The 22,995-nt window shown below is 43.9% G+C and overlaps 1 long non-coding RNA gene across 1 annotated transcript; it reads left to right on the plus strand.

Annotated features, from left to right (window-relative positions):
• The first annotated feature begins 15,527 nt into the window (after positions 1 to 15,527).
• Positions 15,528 to 17,571, plus strand: LOC139625209 (uncharacterized). Its single transcript, XR_011691859.1, has 3 exons — positions 15,528 to 15,665; positions 16,469 to 16,539; positions 16,728 to 17,571. It is a non-coding gene; the product is annotated as an uncharacterized lncRNA (long non-coding RNA).
• Positions 17,572 to 22,995: the final 5,424 nt, after the last annotated feature.

The following is a 22,995-nucleotide window of genomic DNA, read 5'->3' on the forward strand; positions in this document are numbered from 1 at the left end:
CTCGATAAGGACCTATGAGAACATGTTACGTCATCATCGTCATCACCGTGCGACCAAACACCAGGAAGTTGTATTTTCATTTGAACGCTGAAGCGCGAAGAGTTAACTTCCTTCCATGTATAGATCACATTACAAACAAAGGAGGTTTAAAAAATGGTCAAGATTACCTGATACCTCCTGTGCCCCGTCGGATCCTTGCGCCGGTGGGACCTGCTGGATCCGCTTTTTATTTTTACGCGGACGGATCGCTTTTGGTCAGCCGGTTAACCCAGGACGTACCGCCGAATCGCTCTGCTGGGTCTTCTTTTTACTTTTTCCCCGGGGTCGGACCGGCGAATCCCCCGCTAGGATCTCGTCGATATCCCCGTGGAAGACGGCCGGATTCCATGCCCCAGCCGGCACCGGAGCTATCAGAGTGTTGATGCGCTCTTCACCCGCCGGATGGGTGGTGTTGGTCGGGGCAGGTGGAGGAGGAGATGCGGCCCCTGACCGGTTCAACGCAGAATCCTCAGCCGCTTGAATTTCTTGTAAAACCTCCGTGAAACTGCCGTCGAGGTCCCGTACGTCGTTCAGACCGTCGGTAAAATCTGTAAGTATATATTTCAGCTAAACCTCAGTATGTTTTGTTGAAACTGTTATTATAACAGAAACGGCTGCAGTGTGAGTTTTAAATTTTAAAAAGACAAACTTTACCAAAATGTGATTGTGAAAAGTTGATTCCTTCCAAATCTGCGGCTGTGACTTTAAAAGATGGATAATTCTGATTAAAAAAACACAGTCCAATGTTTAGACAATGAATAGAATACATAAAAATACGGTAAATATAGTAAATACTTACCAGAAAACTGCGGTGCTGGGTGGACATCTACGGAGACGGTATATGCTAAAATACACAGATCTTTCGGTTAGTATTTTCAAATGTTATAAAAAAATAAGAAGCAACGTGTGTAGAAACGCAAAGTCTTCTTACCGCGAGCCATCATGCTGAGTTTTGAGTCGTACGTCCCGGGGCCTGCTCTGTCATACAGCCGCTCAGGATGACGGTGTATTTATACCCGTATTTCTTATATTGAACACAATTACTCTGTGTCTTTTGTTTAGTTTGTTGTTTAGTTTTCCAACCAGAAAATAATTGGGTTTTGTTTAAAAAAGTTTTTCAGCCAAAAAAAGCTGTCATATGGAAAGCTATCTATCACCCTAAGGTTGGGTCAGGTCAAGTTTATAAGAAACAGAAAATTAGATACACATGGTTGTGAGATGACGTCTTAAAGTGTTTTTTGACCATGATTTTGAGAAACTCTTTGTATGTGAGGGTTGAATGATTTGTGGTGAGTACGGCTCTCCTCATGAAAATACACCGACTCTATAGTTTTGTGACAAAAGTCTAGACTCTGAGTAATTTATGCGCAAGCATGGGAAAACAGGGGGGCTCAAAGATGACGAAGTTTTTTAAATTAGATGTATATGCATGTGAGATGACTTCTTAAAGTGTTTTTTGACCATGATCTTGAGAAACTCTTTGTATGTGAGGGTTGAATGAATTGTGGTGAGTACGGCTCTCCTCATGAAACTACACCGACTCTATAGTTTTCTATAGTTTTGTGACAAAAGTCTAGACTCTGAGTAATTTATGCGCAAGCATGGGGGAAAAAGGAGGGGGGGGCAAAGCTCAACCCCTCCCCCTATGCAAATTAGGTCAAAGGTCAGCGCTGTCAAAAGTTTGATGAGAAGTGTATCTATCCTCTCTCTGTTAATCACAGTCCTTTTTGGTGTGACTTTTCCTATATCAGTAATAATCATAATTCCAATTCAGAAATGGAAAAATGGAGAAGAAAAGGTCAATTTCATGTCCATAACTCTGCATGTCCTTCCAATGAACTTCTTTTAATGACTTGACTGATGCACTGCCGGGTATGTCCACTACATAATAGAAATTTAAAATCATGATTATAGTGACTAAAAATATCACAGTTATTAGTATTATCACAGTGTTGTTGAAATGTGCTGAAAATGTTTAAAAAGTAATAACAGTAATAATCATTCCACCAAGTGAATGTTTAAAGTTTTAAATATAAAAACAATACATCTGTGTTGCAGATCAAGACCAGGGACCAGGAGCAGTAGCAGTACAGGGTTAGCCTGCTGCATGGCCACTCTGTAAACAAGGGAATAGCAAATAAAAAAAATGTTCCATGCTGTCATGCCTCTTAGTGCACTGACACACCTGTCACCTGTCCAGCATAGTGTTATTACACCAGAGAGTGGGTTTACTTATGTTTAAAATTCTGTTTATACCCACTAACTTTGGTATAAAAAGGATTTTAGAGTCTGAAAAATCTCCAGAGCAGCTCTGTCACTGTCTTCCACCATGTTTTGACTGATACATAACAAACCCATGTTGCTTGCCATGCATGCATCTGGGAGACAGTTGATGGATGATGCCATACAGAACGTAATGTGAATTAAATTAACCCCAGTAACTGACCACAGTAATAAAAGGTAGTAGTTACAATTAAAATTGAAAAAGTAATACTAAATGTCAGGCATTTCTACCATGATATAGCATGAAACTGTTAACTGTCATCTCTACTGACACCTGAACATGGATCCACCAGGTGGTTGTCCCCTTCCTACAGCTGTTCACTATCTAAAAATGAGTTAGGGGGAAAGATACTGAACGTCAGCCTCATCTGTAGTGTCCTTTCCCCCATGACACTGGGGACCAGGTGGTTTGGATCTGTAGTGGGGGTCTTGCAAACACTTACGAGCGCACTCGTGACCATGCCTTGCCTCAGACAAGTGTTGTCCCTCTCTACCGGACTCAGGCACGGAGCTGCCGCCCCAGCTAGACGAAGTCTCTCCTGTCAAGGCAGGTCACAAGCTGCACTGCAGGATGATCCACATCCTCCATGAAATAAGCAGTCCCCAAGGATGAGGGGCATCCCCAGTCACCCCAGTGACTGGGAACAGCCGTAAAGAGTAAAACAAGCCCTTGACTGATAAAAAAATGTGAATGTACCAAGCAAGCCCAATACTAGACCCGCCTTCTACGAGCAGTGATGAAGGGCACAATAATGGCCAAAACACCCATTATATATATATTCAATTCAATTTTATTCAATTTTATTTGTATAGCACCAAATCATAATATACATTATCTCAAGGCACTTTACAGGGTAAGGTCAAGACCTTACTTTGTTACAGAATAAACCCAACAGTTCCCACAAAGAGCAAGCGCTTGGCGACAGGGGGGAGGAAAAACTCCCTTTTAACAGGAAGAAACCTCCAACAGAACCGGGCTTGGGGTGGGCGGCCGTCTGCCTCGACCGGTTGGGTTTAGGAGAAGATAGAAAGAGGGGGAGGGGGAGGAGAGGGGAGAGAACAGAGAGAGAGAGAGACCAGGAACAGCTGTGTCGGTAATGGTGTTATCAATAATAATGACAGGTAACAGTGGTTAATAGTAAAGATGAGTAGTGGTGGATCTGGGTCCTGCCGCTCCCGGGGCAGAGATACCTGCAGAATGAGGACAGAGAGAGGGAGAGAGAGGAGAAGCACAAACTACGGGAGAGAAAAAATACAAAGTTAATGGCATGAAGTTATCGAGAGAGAGAGGGGGAGAGAGACAGAAATAGAGAGAGAGCGCCCAGTGAATCATGGGAATCCCCCAGCAGTCTAGCTCTATAGCAGCATAACTAAGGGATGGGTCAGGACATACCTGAGCCAGCCCTAACTATAAGCTTTACTAAACAAGACCGTTTTAAGCCTGATCTTAAAGGTAGAGAGGGTGTCTGCCTCCCGAACCCACACTGGGAGCTGGTTCCACAGGAGAGGAGCCTGATAGCTGAAGGCTCTGCCCCCCATTCTACTCTTACAAACTCTGGGAACCACAAGTTGACCTGCATTTAGAGAGCAAAGTGTCCTATTGGGAAAATAGGGAACTATAAGCTCTCCAAGGTACGATGGTGCCTGACCATGAATGGCTTTGTAGGTGAGGAGGAGGATTTTAAATTTGATTCTAGAGTTTACAGGGAGCCAATGCAGAGAGGCTAACACAGGAGAGATGTGATCTCGTTTCCTAGTTCCTGTCAGTACTCGTGCTGCCGCATTCTGTATCAGTTGGAGGCTTTTTACTGAATTTTTGGGACATCCTGACAATAAAGAGTTACAGTAGTCCAGTCTTGAGGTAACAAATGCATGAACTAGTTTTTCAGCATCCTTTAGACATAGAATGGGTCTGATTTTAGCAATATTGCGCAGGTGGAAGAAGGCTGTCCTAGAGACTTGCTTTATATGTGAAGTAAAGGACAAGTCCTGGTCAAAAATGACACCAAGGTTTCTGACTGTAGCACTGGAGGCCAAGGTGATGTCATCCAGAGTCAGTATATTATCACATAGTGTATCTCTGAGGTGTTTTGGGCCAATTACAATAACTTCAGTTTTGTCTGAATTTAAGAGTAAGAAATTAGTGGTCATCCAGGTTTTTATGTCCTTAAGACACACCTGAAGCTTGGCTATCTGGTTAGTCTCACCTGGCTTCATGGATAAGTACAGCTGGGTGTCATCTGCGTAACAATGGAAATTCATCTGGCGCCTCCTAATAATGTTTCCTAGAGGAAGCATATATAGACTGAAGAGCATTGGTCCTAGCACTGAACCTTGTGGAACTCCATGACTAACTTCTGTGATGATAGAGGAGTCATTATTAACATGAACAAACTGGAGTCTATCTGACAGATATGACTTAAACCAGCTTAGTGTGGTTCCTTTGATGCCGACCATATGTTCTAGTCTCTGTAATAAAATCTTATGATCAATGGTGTCAAATGCGGCACTAAGATCTAGTAGGACAAGTACAGAGACAAGTCCATTGTCTGAAGCTATGAGGAGATCATTGGTAACTTTAACCAGAGCTGTTTCTGTGCTATGATGGACTCTAAAACCTGACTGAAAATCTTCAAACAAACCATTCCTGTGCAAATAATCACATAACTGGTTTGCAACAACTTTCTCAAGGATTTTGGAAATAAAGGGGAGGTTGGATATAGGTCTATAATTGGCTAAAACATCAGGATCAAGAGTAGGCTTTTTAAGTAGAGGTTTAATTACTGCAACTTTAAAAGCCTGTGGTACATAACCAGTTGATAAAGATAAGTTAATCAGACTTAATATGGAGGTGTCAATTAAAGGAAAAACTTCTTTGAACAACCTTGTTGGAACGGGGTCAAGAAGACAAGTCGATGGTTTAGATGATGAAACTGTTGAAGTGAGCTCAGGGAGATGTACAGGAGAGAAACAGTCAAAATATAAGCCAGTTACAGTCGACTCTGAGGCTGCTGAACTGGACAGTACATCTGAGCCAGCTGTGGGGAGGAGATGGTGAATTTTTTCTCTAACAGAGACAATTTTATTTGTAAAGAAGCTCATAAAGTCATTACAGCTGAGGGCTAAAGGTATAGATGGGTCAACAGAGCTGTGGCTGTCTGTCAGCCTGGCTACAGTGCTGAACAGAAACCTGGGATTGTTCTTGTTTTCTTCTATCAATGATGAATAATAGGATGTTCTGGCTTTACGGAGGCTTTTTTTATATGCCAATAGGCTGTCTTTCCAAGCCTTTAGAGATTCATCCAGGTTAGTAGAACGCCACCTTCTTTCTAGTTTCCTTGAATTTTGCTTTAAAGCTCGTGTTTCTGAGTTGTACCATGGAGCTAGCCTTCTCTGACTCACTACCTTCTTCCTCAGAGGGGCCACAGTGTCTAGAGTTGCACGCAGTGAGGCTACAGTACTGTCAACAAGATCATCAACCTGTGTGGATGTGAAGTTAAGAGAGCTGTTCCCTACTGCATTGATACATGGCAGTGGGCTAAGTACTGATGGGATTCTTTCTTTAAATTTGCTAATGGTATTGTCAGAGAGACACCTGCTGTAATAGATTTTTTCCCCAGATGCTGTGTAGTCCATGACTGAAAACTCAAATGTTAACAGAAAATGGTCAGATAAAAGAGGGTTTCTGGGAGAAACTGTTAGATATTCGATGTCAATCCCATAAGTCAGAACCAGATCAAGGGTCTGGTTAAAAGAGTGAGTGGGTTCATTAACATGCTGAGAGAAGCCAATTGAGTCTAATAATGAATTAAATGCAATACTCAGGCTGTCACTTTCAACATCTACGTGAATGTTAAAATCACCCACCATGATAACTTTATCTGTGCTGAGAACTAACTCAGATAAAAAGTCTGAGAACTCAGATAAGAACTCAGAGTAAGGGGCAGGTGGACGATATACAGTAACTAGTAGGACTGGTTTTTGTGTCTTCCAGTTTGGGTGAGACAGACTAAGAATAAGGCTTTCAAATGAATTATGATTAACTTTAGGCTTAGGATTTATTAGTAAATTGGAGTGATAAATGGCTGCCACCCCTCCTCCTCGGCCTGTGCTTCGAGGGATATGAACGTTAACATGAGTGGGGGGTGTTGATTCATTCAGACTAACATATTCATCCTGCTGCAGCCAGGTTTCAGTCAGACAGAGCAGATCTACATGATGATCAGTTATCAGATCATTGACTAGTAGAGATTTAGATGAGAGTGATCTGATATTCAATAATCCACATTTAATTTTCCTGTTATTTGGTTCTGGACTAACAGTTGTGTTAATTTTTATTAGGTTTTCATGTCTAACTCCTACTCTGTTCACTTTTGATTTATTATATTTAATAATTCAATTTGTAGGGGGGTGAATGGCAGGCGACTGCTCTAAGAGAGGCGCAGAGAAGAGTGTAAGACTGTGACTCTGCCTCCTGGTCTCAACTCTGGTTTGTCATGGCTTTGGCTTCTAATAAACTCAGTGAAGTTTCTAGATAAGAGCGCAGCTCCATCCAGCGTGGGATGTATGCCGTCTCGTCTAATCAGACCAGGTCTTCCCCAGAAAGTCTGCCAGTTATCAACAAAGCCCACATCGTTAGCGGAACACCACCTCGATAACCAGCGGTTGAACGATGACAAGCGGCTGTACATGTCATCGCTGGTCAGGTTGGGTAGGGGCCCAGAGAAAACTACGGAGTCCGACATTGTTCTAGCATAAGTACACACCGACTCCACATTAATCTTAGTGATCTCCGATTGGCGTAATCGGGTGTCATTAGTGCCGACGTGCATTACAATCGTACTGTATTTACGTTTATCCTTCGCCAGCAGCTTCAGATTTGATTCAATGTCGCCCGCTCTGGCCCCAGGAATGCATTTGACTATGGCCGCTGGTGTCGCTAACTTCACGTTTCTCAGAATAGAATCACCAATGACCAGAGTTTGCTTCCCAGCGGGTGTGTCGCTGAGTGGGGAGAACCTGTTAGAAACGTGAACAGGTCGGTGGTGAGCCGTGGGCTTTTGTTTAGGACTAAGCCTCTTCTTGTTACGAACAGTCACCCAGCCGCCCTGACCTCCCGGCTGCTCGGGAGCTGCTGGGGGGAGAGAAGGAGCTACAGACGGAGCTACACTGGGTCGGTCCGCACCAGCTACTGGGGGCTGGCTAACTGGAGAAGCTAAAGATGTGGTTTCCATGGTGCGGAGCCGAGATTCCAAATCATTGAGCCTCGCCTCCATAACTGCAAACAAACTACATTTATTACATGTACCATTATCACTAAAGGAGGCAGAGGAGTAACTAAGCATGAAGCAGGCTGAGCAAGAGAGAGCAGGAGAGGGAGAGACAGAAGCCATCATTAACTGCTAAGCTAAAGTAGCTAACAGAGCTAGCGTGTAAACAGCTGTGTTTTAATGAGAATCTCACGAAGAGAAGGAGAGAGCTAAGAGTGATCGAACAGGAGTTCGACAGTACAACAGATAATTAGCGGTTGTATACAAAGATACAACTAGGATCAGCTGAATTCAGGGAGAGCAGCAACAAACACAACACCACCAACAACCGGAAGTGACACAATACGCTTACCGCAGCACGTCGCCCTTACCGCTCTGAAAGACACAGAAAAAGTCCCTACCTAAAAGCCTTTATTGACAGGACAGTAGAGAGTGACAGGAAAGGGGCAGAGAGAGAGGGGGAATGACACACAGGGAGGAGTCAGGCTGGTTAGGAGTCAAACCGGCACTCGCCTGCTAAGAGCATCCGCTCATGTGGTATGCACGCTAACCACTCCACCATCAGGCTGCCCCCACAGCACCCATATATTTAACACAATTTATTTCACTGACAGAAAACCTGAAACCGAACAGAAATGACCACAAACAGCCACAGCTAGCTTCTGTCTGCATAATGCTAATCAGTGAAAACAATGCAATGTTTATCTTAACACCACTATGCAGCAATACCAAAAAAAGACACCACAATCCAAGGGGACACAAGACACCTGTACCCCAATGAACTGAACTGGAATCACAAGAATTGACCTGTCCATGGTCTCTGATGTGAGGACGGGGACACCCCAGTCCAAGAAGTTCCACCTCCTGAGATCATGTGCAAGACTTTGTTGTTTTGAACAAAGGCTGTTCATCTCTTTAGACGGCAGTAACAGTCAGTCAGAGAGAAGTCTGACCTTTTCTCAGACCTCTGAAGTCTCGTATGAGCTCCAGCTGAACAGAGTTAGGACTGTGGGGTTTTTTTCCCCCATTATTTGTTGCATGTGTAGGGTTTCAACTGTAGTGTGAGGGGAGGAGGGAGGAATGTTTCCAGTGACCAATGCTGTGAGACAGAAAACTGGAACCTAAAACTATTTACATTTGTGATTTGAGAGAGATCTCTGTTGGATGGAGATGTTGCTCTGTGAGATGAAATGTGCTGGAAGTTATCAGAACAGAACAGTGTGCAAATCAATGGTCCTTCAGTCCAGCACCTGCAGTCTTTTTTTTTTTTTTTGTGCATGTACTCTCTGTCTTCACACTAATCATATTACATTCACTGACCAAATGCATTATGGTACATAAGAGATGTTAACAGTCCAGTGAAGCCTGGAGGGCTGTTACTATCCTCCAATAGACCTCTATCAGAATATTTCATTTGGCTGCAGCTCTGTTAGTTTGTGTCTCTGGAGAGAAAAGGGAAACATCAGTTTACTAAAACATCCTGACAAAGAAACAAATCACAGAGTGAAGCCTCCGTCTGAAGGTACACAATCACATAATCAGCTTCCTCTCTCTGTATCTCCACTATCAAACCATGCACAAACACCACTTTACTTTTCTCTTTTATTTAACTTTATTAATCAAAATTTTTTGGCATCAGGGAGTGTTTACAGACAGACTATTTCATGACTTTTTAAAAAAAAACACAAATCTAGTGACTTTTTAGACAAACTTAACCATCCCTTAATGATGATGATGCGGTCACAGTCAGGCCCAGAGGCATTATGTTTTCAGTTGTCTGTCCCAACCACATTTCAGTAACTCCCAGAGGGAATCCTGTCAAATTTGGTGCAAAAATTCACTTTGGATTCAAAGATGAACTGATTAGAATTTGACGATCAAAGGTCAAAAGTCAAAGGTCACTGTGACCTTACATAGTTACAAATTCATACACTAAGGATGACACAACTTACCACAAATGTCTCACAGGATAAAATGATGAAGTGATGACATTTTATATCCAAACGGTCAAGGAAGGAAGGGGAGGGAGGAAGCCATGGTCACAACCGACCATATTTCCTGCAACTTGGCTGGTTGGCAGAGGCATATAGCTGCGAGGTGGTAATTCTAGTTTTTGAGTTTTTCTGCAGCAACCTTCCTCCAAGTCACAACCAAAGTTAAACTGCAGTGAAGGCTAACCCTCCTCTCTACCCAGCAGCAGCAGAGAGGAGAACATTAGAAATGCCTTGTTTTGCCTAGAGAGGGGAGGAACACAGCTAACTCTGAAACAGTGATGAGGACACAGACACGGTCAGACAAACAAGAGTGTCATGGATTTAGGGTTGGACCAGTTGACTGTAGATTCCAAAAAAAAAAAAACTCACTTCTGAGCAATAGAAACAAAAACAAAATGAATTTCCCCAAAGCAATAGAAAATGTCCCATTTACTCATCAGTGATAAGTCAAGCAAACAGGCTAAATTCACAGATGAACTCCTTCAACAACAAAAATTAATTTGTGCTTAAAAAAACAACCTTCCAATGATCTACTGATCTAAAAAACAAACAAAAATAAAACCCACAAACAAGTGTAGTGTTGGGATCGCAAGCCATGAGTTCTGAGAAGAACAATGGAGAGGCCTACAAGCCACTCCAAGGCCTGAGTGTCAAACCATGCATCCTGAAGGGAACAATAGAGAGGCCCGCGTGCTTCTCCTGAAGCCTGACTCGAGCCATGCCTTGTGGGGAGAACAAAGGAGTGGACTACATTTCCCTCCAGGCTATGGGCCAAAACCACCCCCACAATTCACACCTAGGTGTAAAATTGGAGTTTGAAAGAAAACTCAGCAAAGGCATTGGCCGCGGCCAGGCATTCCCAGCAGGGATCCCCGGTGACATCACTCAGGTAATAAAAGCGGCGCTGCGACCCTCCTCCTGCGCTTCATTCCCGTGCACCAGGTACAGTAGAGAGCTACTCCAGCTCTCTCCGCGACTCGGCTGCTGAAAGGGAGCAATCTGCAACATCTGACCTTTTCCACAACTTCTTCAAGCCCAGGTCACAGTCTTCAACTCGCAGGCCGAGCGCACAGACTGCTGTGTTTCTCTTCTTCTCGGATCCGACGTAGATCGCTGTACAATCAGCTGATTTCACGTCCTGTGAGGACGAGCGCCGACTTTGTTAAAGACAAACAAAGTTCACCGTCCCTCATCTGAGATCTTCCCGCTGCCGCCGAGGAACTCATCACCGTCACTGCCAGAAGAGCGAGACACGACCCGCCGAGCTCCCAGCCGAGGACCGAGCTGTGGAGACCCAGAGACTTTCTGTTCTGACTCCGGAGGATCGGAGCAGCTCACAGTAAGAGGCTGATGTCTGGGCAGAGACACAATCAGTGTAGCGTGTTGTATTGTTGCTATCTGACTTATAAGTGCTGCAGATCCTGTTGTTTAGATCGTTCACTGTGATCCGCTTAATAAGCCAAATATCACTAGTTAAAGGACCAATATCCGACCAGACGAGCTCGGTTCTCTGGCTCCATTATATTGTGTAGTGATATTGTGGTGATTATTAACTGTGGTGACGATCTCTTGTGGACTCTTTCCTCTCTTCACCTCTATTCTCCCTCTTTTCTCCCAATCACACACCTCATCTACACCTCTCTCACATTCAGGCCCGAGAGTGTGGTCGCGTCATACACGTAAGGCTCAAGGTCCCTCCCACTGTTCTCGTGTTCACGCCACTCACGCTCTGCGGCCAGCTGCCATCTTGGCTCTAGCGAGTACCTCACTCTGCCGCCATCTTGGTTCCTACTGACACGTCACTCACGTGACCTCGTCACATCCTCTCTCTCTCTCACACACACACACACACACACACACACACACACGCGGTTGTACATATGTGTTTTGCCTGTAATCATCTAGTTAATAACCAATGTTTGTTTTAGTTATAGTTGAATTATAATTGGTTTAATATTAAGTGATGTTATGTTGAATAATTATTACTCGTATTAATAAATCCTGTTATAATTTAACTAGTCGTTGTCTGTGATTATTGTGACTATATTTGTGATAACAGCTGGATTCACAACAGTCAGTGCTCGAATTTACCCTTCAACCAACCTTCTGAGACTGTATTTTGAGCCATCAATTTGGTCATTGGTCCCTGGTGACAGGGTGGTGCCCCGAGGTTACTACTTGTAGTAAACATTTATATATGTATTGGTGATTATCACTGATAATCATTAATATGATAAGCCAATAACCAAATTGCTCCTACCTGTGCCCCAACAGTAGTCATCCAAAAGCTCCTGAAACCATATGTGTAACCTGGTCACAAACAGATGAAATGAAATGGTATCTTTGTGTGAGGATGTGTGTCTCTGTAAAACTTACATGACTAGATTACATGAAAACTCTCAGATGGTGAAACCAAGTGGACATAAATCTTGATTGCATTTCGTAGTTTGAGTGTTTCACCAAATCCTGATCACCTGGATTTTCACTCCCAACAGTGTCTCGAGTTTTTACAACAACAGAACCATCCAGTGAGCAGAAGCTCTGTGATGATGAGAGAGGTCAGAAGAGAATGAACAGACAGGAGCTGACAGAAAGGCTACAGTCACTCAGATAACCACTCTTTGCAACTGTGGTGAACAGGAAGCTTCGGAGTATACAAAAATTCCAACCTTGAGGTGGATGGACTACAACAGCAGATACACGTTCCACTGCCTGCCACCAAGACCAGAAACCTGAGGCTGCAGTGGACTCAGGTTCATCAACACTGGACAGGTGAAGACCTGGTCTGATGGACTTGGATTTCTGCTGAGGCAGCAGATGGTAGGGTCAGAGTCTGGATCCATGGACCCAACCTGCCGTGTGTCAGCAGTGCAGTCACAGAGATTCCTGTCACAAGTTTAAAGGCAAAGGCATGGCAGCTAAAACATGTTATCATATAATTCTACATGATGTTAAGAAAGTCTACAGTCTCTTGAGCAGTGGAACAAAGGTGCCAGATCAGGAAAATAGATGCAGACCAAAAGTCAGCCTGTTGGGTCTGATTTGGTGAGCATTACAAGATTAGAGATAGTAATGCTAATTACATCCTGACCTTCAGAGTAAAACAGGGGTTTGAAAGCGCTCTGTCTGTGTGTGTCAGATTGGGCTTCGGGCGCAACCACAGCTGAGCAGACAGGCAGCTGCAAACCAGACTGACCTCAGTCCATTTTCATTTACTCCTTACAAGAATATGTCATCATAGTGTGTTGTATTCTGGCTACTAAATCAATAAAGAACTGTTGCCCTGCATTATTTTCTGTACAAAAACAATAGTGATGCACTTTCACAATTACAAAACGAGTCTGAATTATTTGCTTTGTCGAAAAGCTTTTGGTCCTCTTGTTCACCACTGAACCCCTCCCCCCCACAGGTAGTCTTTAAAGCTTTTGTAGCAAATTTAATTTATTCAAAATGCATCTGTTAAGACATCTATCCTCATTCTTCTACAATTGCTTTGCTTTATGACAAATAACATGAATGTCTATTTTTGGAGACACAGAGCTCTGTGTCTCTGACACACGTTGGCACACACTCCAAACAACTGGCTCCCGGCTTATTGCTGTGTGATGTCTGAACATGCTGCAGCCCTGGCCTTCAGCACTGTGCACTGCACGGCCAAATGTGACTGACATTTACGTAAAAGTTTAGTGAGAGACAGTTTGTTAACATTTGGACTTTGGCTGCTGGTGATGTTCAGCTGAAGGTGTCTTGTGATTACAGTGGCACTGAACTGCTTTTGTGCCCTCAAGCAAAGAAGTGAAGTCAGAAGATTGAGAGCTGTTTAGGTTCAGTTAGGAACAAAAACTACTTGGTTAACCCCAGAACACTAACGTTAAAATTAGTAACACCATCACTAACATCGGGTATATTTTACCTGATATAATATTCCGGATAAAATATAGTTTTCATCAATTTATGTAAAAGTACAACACTGTATGCCAAATTGTAGTACTCTTCTTTAATTTCCCAATATACAATATCACATAAAATAAAAAAAAGTTACCATGGGGGACCCTATAAAAAGGCAGCAAAATTATTTAAAAATCAGGTAATCCTTAATGAGAAATTTCAGAACAAAAAAAATAATGGAGCTGGGAACTTGTTCTTCGGTCCACCCATTCCTGGGACATGTGAGCCTTGTCTGGTGAAGGCACAGTCTTCCTGCATCACTGACAACTGTGGGAGAGATAAACAAAAAATGGCATTTTTTGAGAGGGGAAAAACTATTAAATTTTTTTGACTATATGAATTTCCTTGGAAATTACCATTAAGTGATATTAATTCATAGCCATTATACTAATTAAGGATTACATGCAAATTCTGGGACAACTCTAACTTACCTTATGCCTTACATGCAGTCGGTACAGGCAGGGTAGTAATGGCGAGGACACACTGGTCGACAGCAGACATGACACCTGTGTCGTGTCTTCCTGTCTGAGCCTGTGGGGCAGTCAATACACCTCACTAAGGGACCTCCGCTTTCTGCTGCCACTGGTCCAACCTCGCCAGCAGGAGTGCCAGGTGTAGGGATGTTACACACGCTGCAGATGAGGATTCTGAGCTGACGTGACAGACTTGAAGAGGGGAGCCTCTGCTCTGCCCATGGCTTGACGAGTGCCATTGCCAAAGCCTGCATATACTGCCCCCTCTTCATTTGTGTGTCACCTCTCTTCAAGGCATTCTCCTTGTGAATGATTCATGAGTTTATCACACCAGCGTTCATCATGCCATATAGCACACACAGTGGCCACCTCTTGGTTTTTCTTCCACAGCCATATTGAGCACACATCTGGTCGAAAGTATCAACACCTTCCTTCATTTGGTTGTAAAATTCAATCACTTCAGGCTTGTGAGTGGGTCCAATACTTGGTTGTGTGTGCATGGATGACAAGAGTAGGACAAGCTTCTTTTTTGAAGCTGTGTCAGGAATGTTGTTTCCCTTGAAAAGTGCAAAGAGCGCCTGATTTAAACACACAAACACTAACATCGGGTAAATTCCACCCATAAAATATGTTACTCTCTATCACTAACGTTGGGTGAAAATCACCCGAACGCATGCCTCTTGAAAAAACCATAGATGGGAGGAGGGAACCAAACATACCATTAATGACATCAATGAGCAGCCTGAAGCTACCCAAGGACCCATGCAACTCAGACAGCAGCAACACAATGAAAATCACATGACAAGAATCATGTGGGTGAAAATCACCCGACGTTAGTGTTCTAGGGTTAAAAGAGCACATCACCTTAACATTGTGGGACACACAATCGACAGCCCAACAATGTTAAGGATCACAATCACTGCAGCAGAACCAGAGATATCTTTTTATTACCCCTATTCCCCTCTGCACCTGTGTAACTCAACCACTGACAGTTGAGATTCAGTTGTCTTGTGCTAATAGCAGCTAGTGCAGCACAATGATTCACTCAGCCCCCCCCCCCCTGTGACACATGTTAGCACAGGTGTGAACAGGATCATAGAGGCAGGAAATGGCAGAACAGAGCTGCTGCCTCCTTCTGGATGTGAAGATGTACTGAATTCAGAGTCACATGAAACATCACAGTTCAAACCCTGAAGTAAGGGTTCATCAGCAGGAATGATATCAGGTCTTTGTATTGACCATGCAGTGCAATGCATGTGCAGTTTGTTCATTCAAGTCAAAAACCTCAAAAGAGTTGGACTCATGTTCTGAAGTGGTCTGAACATAGAATTATTCACTTGAAAATGGTAAAAATCTAATCTCAATTATAAAAAAAATAGATTAAAATAAATAAATACTTTCATCTGTGTCATTGTAAATGAATGGTAACAGATAAACATTCTATTAGAACACAGTTGTGTGACCTCACAGTATAGCAGTAGAACAGAGTTCTGCAGACACAGGTCTCAGTTGAGTTTTATTCTCTACTGTGAGCAGTCAGCGAATCTGCACTAAACCACAAATGTTCTATCATAGCAACTGAGCGTGAAGACAGAAAAAAAAGAAGACAAGGAAGAGACAGCTCATGTTCTCATCTGAAGATGTCTGCAAATAGACAGGTAAAGAGGTTAAATGCACTTTACTTAAGCATAACAGTGAGTTAGTTTAGAGTTAACAGATGAATTTGCACAATTTAAAAACATTTTTAAAAAGGTGATAAAGATTTCCTAGGCAGCGCTTGAGCGGTTCTGGCTTCAAACCCCAGGTTTGGGGGTATATATATATATATATACATATATACACACGTGGACAAAATTGTTGGTACCCGTCCATTAAAGAAAGAAAAACCCACAATGGTCACTGAAATAACTTGAAACTTTCAAAAGGAATAATACATAAAAATTTACTGAAAATTAACTAATGAAAATCAGACATTGCTTTTGAATTGTGGTTCAACAGAATCATTTAAAAAAACAAACTAATGAAACTGCCTGGACAAAAATGATGGTACCCTTAACTTAATATTTTGTTGCACAACCTTTTGAGGCAATCACTGCAATCAAGCGATTCCTGTAACTCTCAGTGAGACTTTTGCACCTGTCGGCATGTATTTTGGCCCACTCCTCATGAGCAAACTGCTCCAGCTGTCTCAGGCTTGAAGGGTGCCTTCTCCAGACTGCATGCTTCAGGTCCTTCCACAGATGTTCAGTAGGATTTAGATCAGGGTTCATAGAAGGCCACTTCAGAATAGTCCAGTGTTTTGTTCTTAGCCATTCTTGGGTGTTTTTAGCTGTGTGTTTTGGGTCATTATCCTGTTGGAGGACCCATGACCTGCGACTGAGACCAAGTTTTCTGACACTGGGCAGCACATTTCGCTTCAGAATGCTGTGATATTCTTGAGATTTCATTGTACCCTGCACAGATTCAAGACACCCTGTGCCAGAAGCAGCAAAGCAGCCCCAGAACATAACCGAGCCTCCTCCATGTTTCACAGTAGGTACAGTGTTCTTTTCTTTGTATGCTTCATTTTTGTGTCTGTGAACATAGAGCTGATGTGACTTGCCAAAAAGCTCAATTTTTGTCTCATCTGTCCAAAGGACATTCTCCCAGATGCTTTGTGGCTTGTCAATATGCATTTTGGTAAATTCCAGTCTCACTTTTTTATGATTTGTTTTCAACAGTGGTGTCCTCCTCGGTCGTCTTCCATTAAGACCACTTTGGCTCAAACAGTGACGGATGGTGCGATCTGACACTGATGTACTTTGACCTTGGAGTTCACCTCTAATCTCTTTGGAAGTTGTTCTGGGCTCTTTGGTTACCATTCGTTTTATCCATCTCTTCAATTTGTCATCAATTTTCCTCTTGTGGCCACGTCCAGGGAGGTTGGCTACAGTCCTGTGGACCTTAAACTTCTGAATAATACACGCAACTGTAGTCACAAGAACATCAAGCTGCTTGGAGATGGTCTTACCATCTCTGCTCTACCTTTAACATGCTTGTCTATAATTTTCTCTCTAATCTCCTGAGACAAGTCTCTCCTTAGCTTTCTGTGGTCCATGTTCAGTGTGGTACACACCATGATACCAAACAGCACAGTGACTACTTTTCACCCTTTAAATAGGCAGACTGACTGATTACAAGTTTTAAGACACCTGTGATGCTAATTACAGGACACACCTTAGTTTAACATGTCCCTATGGTCAAATTATTATCAATCTTTTCTAGGGGTACCATCACTTTGGTCCAGGTCAGTTTCATTAGTTTATTTTTTTAAATGATTCTGTTGAACCACAATTCAAAAGCAATGTCTGATTTTCATTAGGTAATTTTCATCGTGGGTTTTTCTTTCTTTAATGGAAGGGTACCAACAATTATGTCCACGTATATATATATATATATAAAATAATCTCCCTCCCATCCCCCTAGGGTGGTGTGTCTTCCTCAAGCTCGGGTCCTCTACCGGAGCCCTGGGAGTTTGAGGGTTCTGCACAGTATCTTAGCTGTTCCTAAAACTGAACTCTTCTGGACAGACACTTCAGAATCAGAATCAGAATCAGAATCAGAATCAGAATCAGTTTTATTGCCAAGTATGTTTTCACATACAAGGAATTTTTTCTGGTGATTGGTGCAATTGATCAGCAACAGTGGGGCTCTCTAGCCTTGTTGATAAGGCTGATAGCAGATGGGAAGAAGCTATTTTTGTGGCGAGAGGTTTTGGTCCTGAAGGACCGCAGCCTCCTGCCAGAGGGGAGTGTCACAAAGAGTTTGTGTCCAGGGCGGGAGGAGTCAGCTACAATCTTCCCTGCACGCCTCAGAGTCCTTGAGGTGTACAGGTCCTGGAGGGATGGAAGATTGCAGCCAATCACCTTCTCAGCAGAGTGGATGATACGCTGCAGTCTGTTATTGTCCCTCTCCGTGGCAGCAGCGTATCAGATGGTGATGGAGGAGGTGAGGATGGACTCAATGATGGAGGTGTAGAAGTTCACCATCATAGTCCTTGGCAGGTTGAACTTCTTCAATTCAAAAACTTCAGTTGTTGTACCTGGAATCTGCTGGAACCACTCTCCCAGTTTGGGGGTCTTGATGTTGCTGTCGCTTGGCATTGCTTCATCTATCACCATCTCATCATCTATCTATTCTTCTGTAGTATACGATGTCTGGTTGGTTAGCCATCACCAGTTTGTCAGTCTGGATCTGGAAGTCCCACAGGATCTTAGCTCGGTCATTCTCAACCACCTTAGGAGGTGTCTTCCATCTTGACCTTGGGACTTCCAGTCCATACTCAGTGCAGATGTTCCTGTACACTATGCCAGCCACTTGGTTATAACGTTCCATGTACACTGATCTTGTACAGATTGCCTGTTCTTGTGCTGCCATGATTAGTGCTTCTGTGCTGTCTTTCAGTCCAGATTACTCCAGCCACTCGTAGGATTTCTTGATATCAGCCGCTTCTTATATCTGTTGGTGGTACATGCCATGTAGGGGATTGTCCCTCCATGATGGTTCATCCTCCTCTTCATCATCATCCTCGGGTTTCTGCTGCCTGAGGTATTCACTTAGCAGTTCATCTTTTGGGGCCATATTCCTGATGTACTCCTGGATCTGAGTTGCTTCATCCTGGACAGTAGTCTTTACTCACTAGTCCTCGGCCTGTTCCGCGTAGTGTACAGTCTCAGGGTGCTGGACTTGGGATGAAACCCTCTATACTGTACATTGTGTACTGTGTAGATATTTGGCTGTGGCTGACTTCCTTGTGGCCTTCTCGTGGATTCCATTTGCCTGTGGGACCCCAAGGTATTTGTAGCTGTCCTGAACATCTGCAATGTTGCCTTCTGGTAGTTCAACCCCCTCAGTTCTGACCATCTCCCCTCTCTTTGATACCATCTGACCACATTTATCTAGTCCGAATGACATTCCAATGTTGTTGCTGTAGACCCTGGTGATGTGGATCACTGAGTCAATGTCTTGCTCATTCATGCCATACAGCTTGATGTTATCCATGTAGAGGAGGTGACTGATGGATTGTTCCACTTCGAAACCAGTTTCCGAAGCCACTCTTTCTGATAATCTGACTGAGGGGGTTCAAACCTATGATTTGAGTTGGCCTCTAGAGATGTCTTCCACAGCCCCATTGAGGCTCTTAGTGTCCTGTTGATGTTATACATTTCCAAGCATTCCAGTATCCATGTGTGTGGCATTGAGTCGTAGACTTTCTTGTAGTCAATCCAGGCGGTGTACAGGTCGGTCTGCCTGGTCTTGCAGTCCTGAGTGACTGTTCTATCAACCAGTAACTGGTGCTTGGCTCCCCTAGTATTGCTACCAATTCCTTTGTGGGCCCCGCTCATGTACTGGGCCATGTGTCTACTCATCTAAGCCACTATGATGCCTGACACGAGTTTCCATGTTGTGCAGAGGTAGATTATTGGCCAGTAGTTGGATGGAGTCGCTCTCTTCTGAGAATCCTTTATGATCAGGACTGTCCATCCTTGGATCAACCACTCTAGGTGAGTTCCATCCATCAGCAGCTGGTTCATTTGTGCTGCTAGGCGATCATGGAGTGCTGATAGTTTCTTTAGCCAGTAGGTGTGGATCATACTGGGGCCTGGTGCTGTCCAGCTCTTCATGCCTGACACTCTTTCTTGGATGTCTGCCATTATGATGGTTACTGGATCTTGTTCTGGGATACTGCTGTGGTCTGCTCTTAGTTATGCTAGCCACTGAGCATTGGTGTTATGCGATGCCTCTTTCTCCCATATGTTTTTCCAGTGTTGTTCAGTCTCATCGCTGGGTGGATCTGTTCTTGTGTTATTACCCTGCCATTTGAAAATACACTTTGGATGGTTAAGAGGAGAACATCCTGTCTGGGGATCTTTGTTTGGCAGTCTCCAGTGCCTCAGGTATGGAGTGCATGCGGAAAGTATTCACAGCGCTTCACTTTTTCCACATTTTGTTATATTACAGCCTTATTCCAAAATGGATTAAATTTATTTTTTTACCTCAAAATTCTACACACAATACCCCATAATGACAAAGTAAAAAAAGTTTATCTTGTTGAAGCACCTTCGGCAGCAATTACAGCCTCAAGTCTTTTTGAGTATGATCCTACAAGCTTGGCACACCTATTTTTGGGCAGTTTCTCCCATTCTTTGCAGAACCTCTCAAGCTCCATCAGGTTGGATGGGGAGTGTCAGTGCACAGCCATTTTCAGATCTCTCCAGAGATGTTCAATTGGGTTCAAGTCTGAGCTCTGGCTAAGTCGCACAAGGACATTCACAGACTTGTCCCGAAGCCACTCCTTTGTTATCTTGGCTGTGTGCTTGGTGTCGTTGTCCTGTTGGAAGATGAACCTTTGCCCGAGGTCCAGAGTGCTCTGGAGCAGGTTATCATCAAGGATGTCTCTGTACATCACTGCATTCATCTTTCCCTCGACCCCGACTAGTTCCTGCTGCCGAAAAACATCCCCACAGCACGATGCTGCCACCACCATGCTTCACTGTAGGGATGGTATTGGCCAGGTGATGAGTGGTGCCTGGTTTCCTCAGGCCAAAGATTTCAATTTTTGTTTCATCAGACCAGAGAATTTTGTTTCACATGGTCTGAGAGTCCTTCAGGTGCCTTTTGGTGAACTCCAGGTTGGCTGTCATGTGCCTTTAGCAGAGGAGTGGCTTCCATCTGGCCACTCTACCATACAGGCCTTATTGGTGGAGTGCTGCAGAAATGGTTGTCTTTCTGGAGGGTTCTCCTCTCTCCACAGAGCAACACTGGAGCACTCTCAGAGTGACCATCGGGTTCTTGGTCACCTCCCTGACTAAGGCCCTTCTGCCTGGATCGCTCAGATTGGCCGGGCAGCCAGCTCCAGGAAGAGTCCTGGTGGTTCCAAACTTCTTCCATTTATGGATGATGGAGGCCACTGTGCTCATTGGGACCTTCAATGCTGCAGAAATCTGGGAAAACCCTTCCCCAGATCTGTGCCTGGATACAATCCTGTCTCTGAGGTCTACAGACAATTCCTTGGACTTCATGGCTTGGTTTGTGCTCTCACGTGCAGGTGTGTGCCTTTCCAAATCATGTCCAATCAACTGAATTTACCACAGGTGGACCCAATCAAGTTGTAGAAACATCTGAAGGATGATCAGTGGAAACAGGATGCACCTGAGCTCAATTTTGAGTGTCATAGCAAAGGCTGTGAATACTTATGTACATTGATTACATATATATATATATATATGTAATCAATGCAAAAATTTCAAGCAAACTTTTTTTACTTTGTCATTATGGGGTATTGTGTGTAGAATTTTGAGGTAAAAAATGATTTTAATCCATTTTGGAATAAGGCTGTAACATAACAAAATGTGGAAAAAGTGAAGCACTGTGAATACTTTCCGGATGCACCGTAGAGAGTTTGTTGTACCCCTTTCTTCATCACACCTTCCTGTAGCTCTGAGAGCAGACTAGCTTCTCTCCATGTCAACTAGATCTTGGCCTCCAGCCTCCTCCTCCATGGGGGATGTCCTTTGTGGCTTATCTTGTTCAACTTGTAGCCAAGCATCTCTAGGATCACAGTTGCTGTGGTGTATATCAGCTTGTTGGTCTCAGTGATGGTCTTAGTAGGGCTAGTCTGTAGTGCTGCATTCACATCTTCTAGCAGACTTTCAGAGGGTACTTTGTCACTTAGCCTTGGCTAGGTTTGGCTAGGCTTGGTCATGTATATATATAACACAGATTCAGTCATCTCTGAGGAGGTTTCATATCAGGCTCAGGATCTCAATTAAGAGATTAGAAGGATATGCCAAAGATTTGTGGATCCAGAGAACCTAGAGAAGGAAGAATATTTTGGAGACAGAGGGGAAGTCCAGACCACTGAGACAGGATACTCTTCAAGATCTCCCATCAGGTGAGAAGACAGCAAGAGACCAGCTTTGTCTTACACAGCCAAAGTGCTTGTCTCTCAAGTGATTGGTGATGCAGTCGGAACACTCCAGTCCATTGAGATGGTGCTGCACTACCTGGGCCAATGCTTTGCTATGCCACAAGTGTTTGCTGAGCATCATGGGGACATTCTAGAGGATGAAGACATCACCTACTGCTGCTCGTCTCTAGGCCTGTTTGAGGACAGAGTAATGATGTACCACCTGTCCACCACAGACTCAGACATCTTTGAGGAGTTTATATGTGATGATCAGGATCTCAGTGAAGACATTAGAAAGATATACCAGACCTTTGTGGATCCAGATAAACTAGAGGAGGAGGAAGAGTACTTTGGAGATGCAGAGGAAGTCCTGACCACTGAGACAGGATACTCTCTCAGACTGACTTTGTCTGCTTCCTCTCCCTCCACCACCACAGCAATAGCCAAGGCTGCCAAAGTGCTGGTCTCCCAGGTGATTGATGAGGCAGACAGGACACTGTGGACCACTGAGGCTACAGAGACACTAGTTGAGAAAGAAGAGGACACTACAGAGAAGGAGATGAGGAACTTCACATCTCCATCCTTCACCACCTCATTTCCATCACCCAGTCAGGTGGATGAGGTCAACTGGCCAGGCAGCCAGCTGCTGCCTGAACCTCCAAGACTTCCATGAGGAGGGGAGAAAATCCACAGAGGTCATGATGGGGTTCTGAGGGCTGCTGCTGACACTGAAGGGGAAGAGTCCAAGTGGAACGAGCATGAGACCTCTCCTGAGCTCAATCCAATCTCCACTGATCTGAAGGTAAAAGGGCCTGAAAGAGCAGCTCAAGACTCCAGCAGAGGACCAATGGTCTTTTGGCCTTGAGGAACTATTTGTTGAGCTTGAGGTCAGACCTGTAGAGGCTGATGAGGACCATGTCAGGCAAATCTATTTGCCTCCAGGATCATCTGATGAGGGTGGACATGGTGTATTTATACAAGAGAAAAATGCAAAAGCAGCAGAACAACAATTTACCAGGGATTCTTCCACCATCTCTTCC

This window comes from Trachinotus anak, unplaced genomic scaffold, assembly GCF_046630095.1.
Source record: "Trachinotus anak isolate AG129_WGS33_773 ecotype Australia unplaced genomic scaffold, CSIRO_AGI_Tana_v1 ptg000001l, whole genome shotgun sequence".
Lineage (NCBI taxonomy): Eukaryota > Metazoa > Chordata > Actinopteri > Carangiformes > Carangidae > Trachinotus > Trachinotus anak.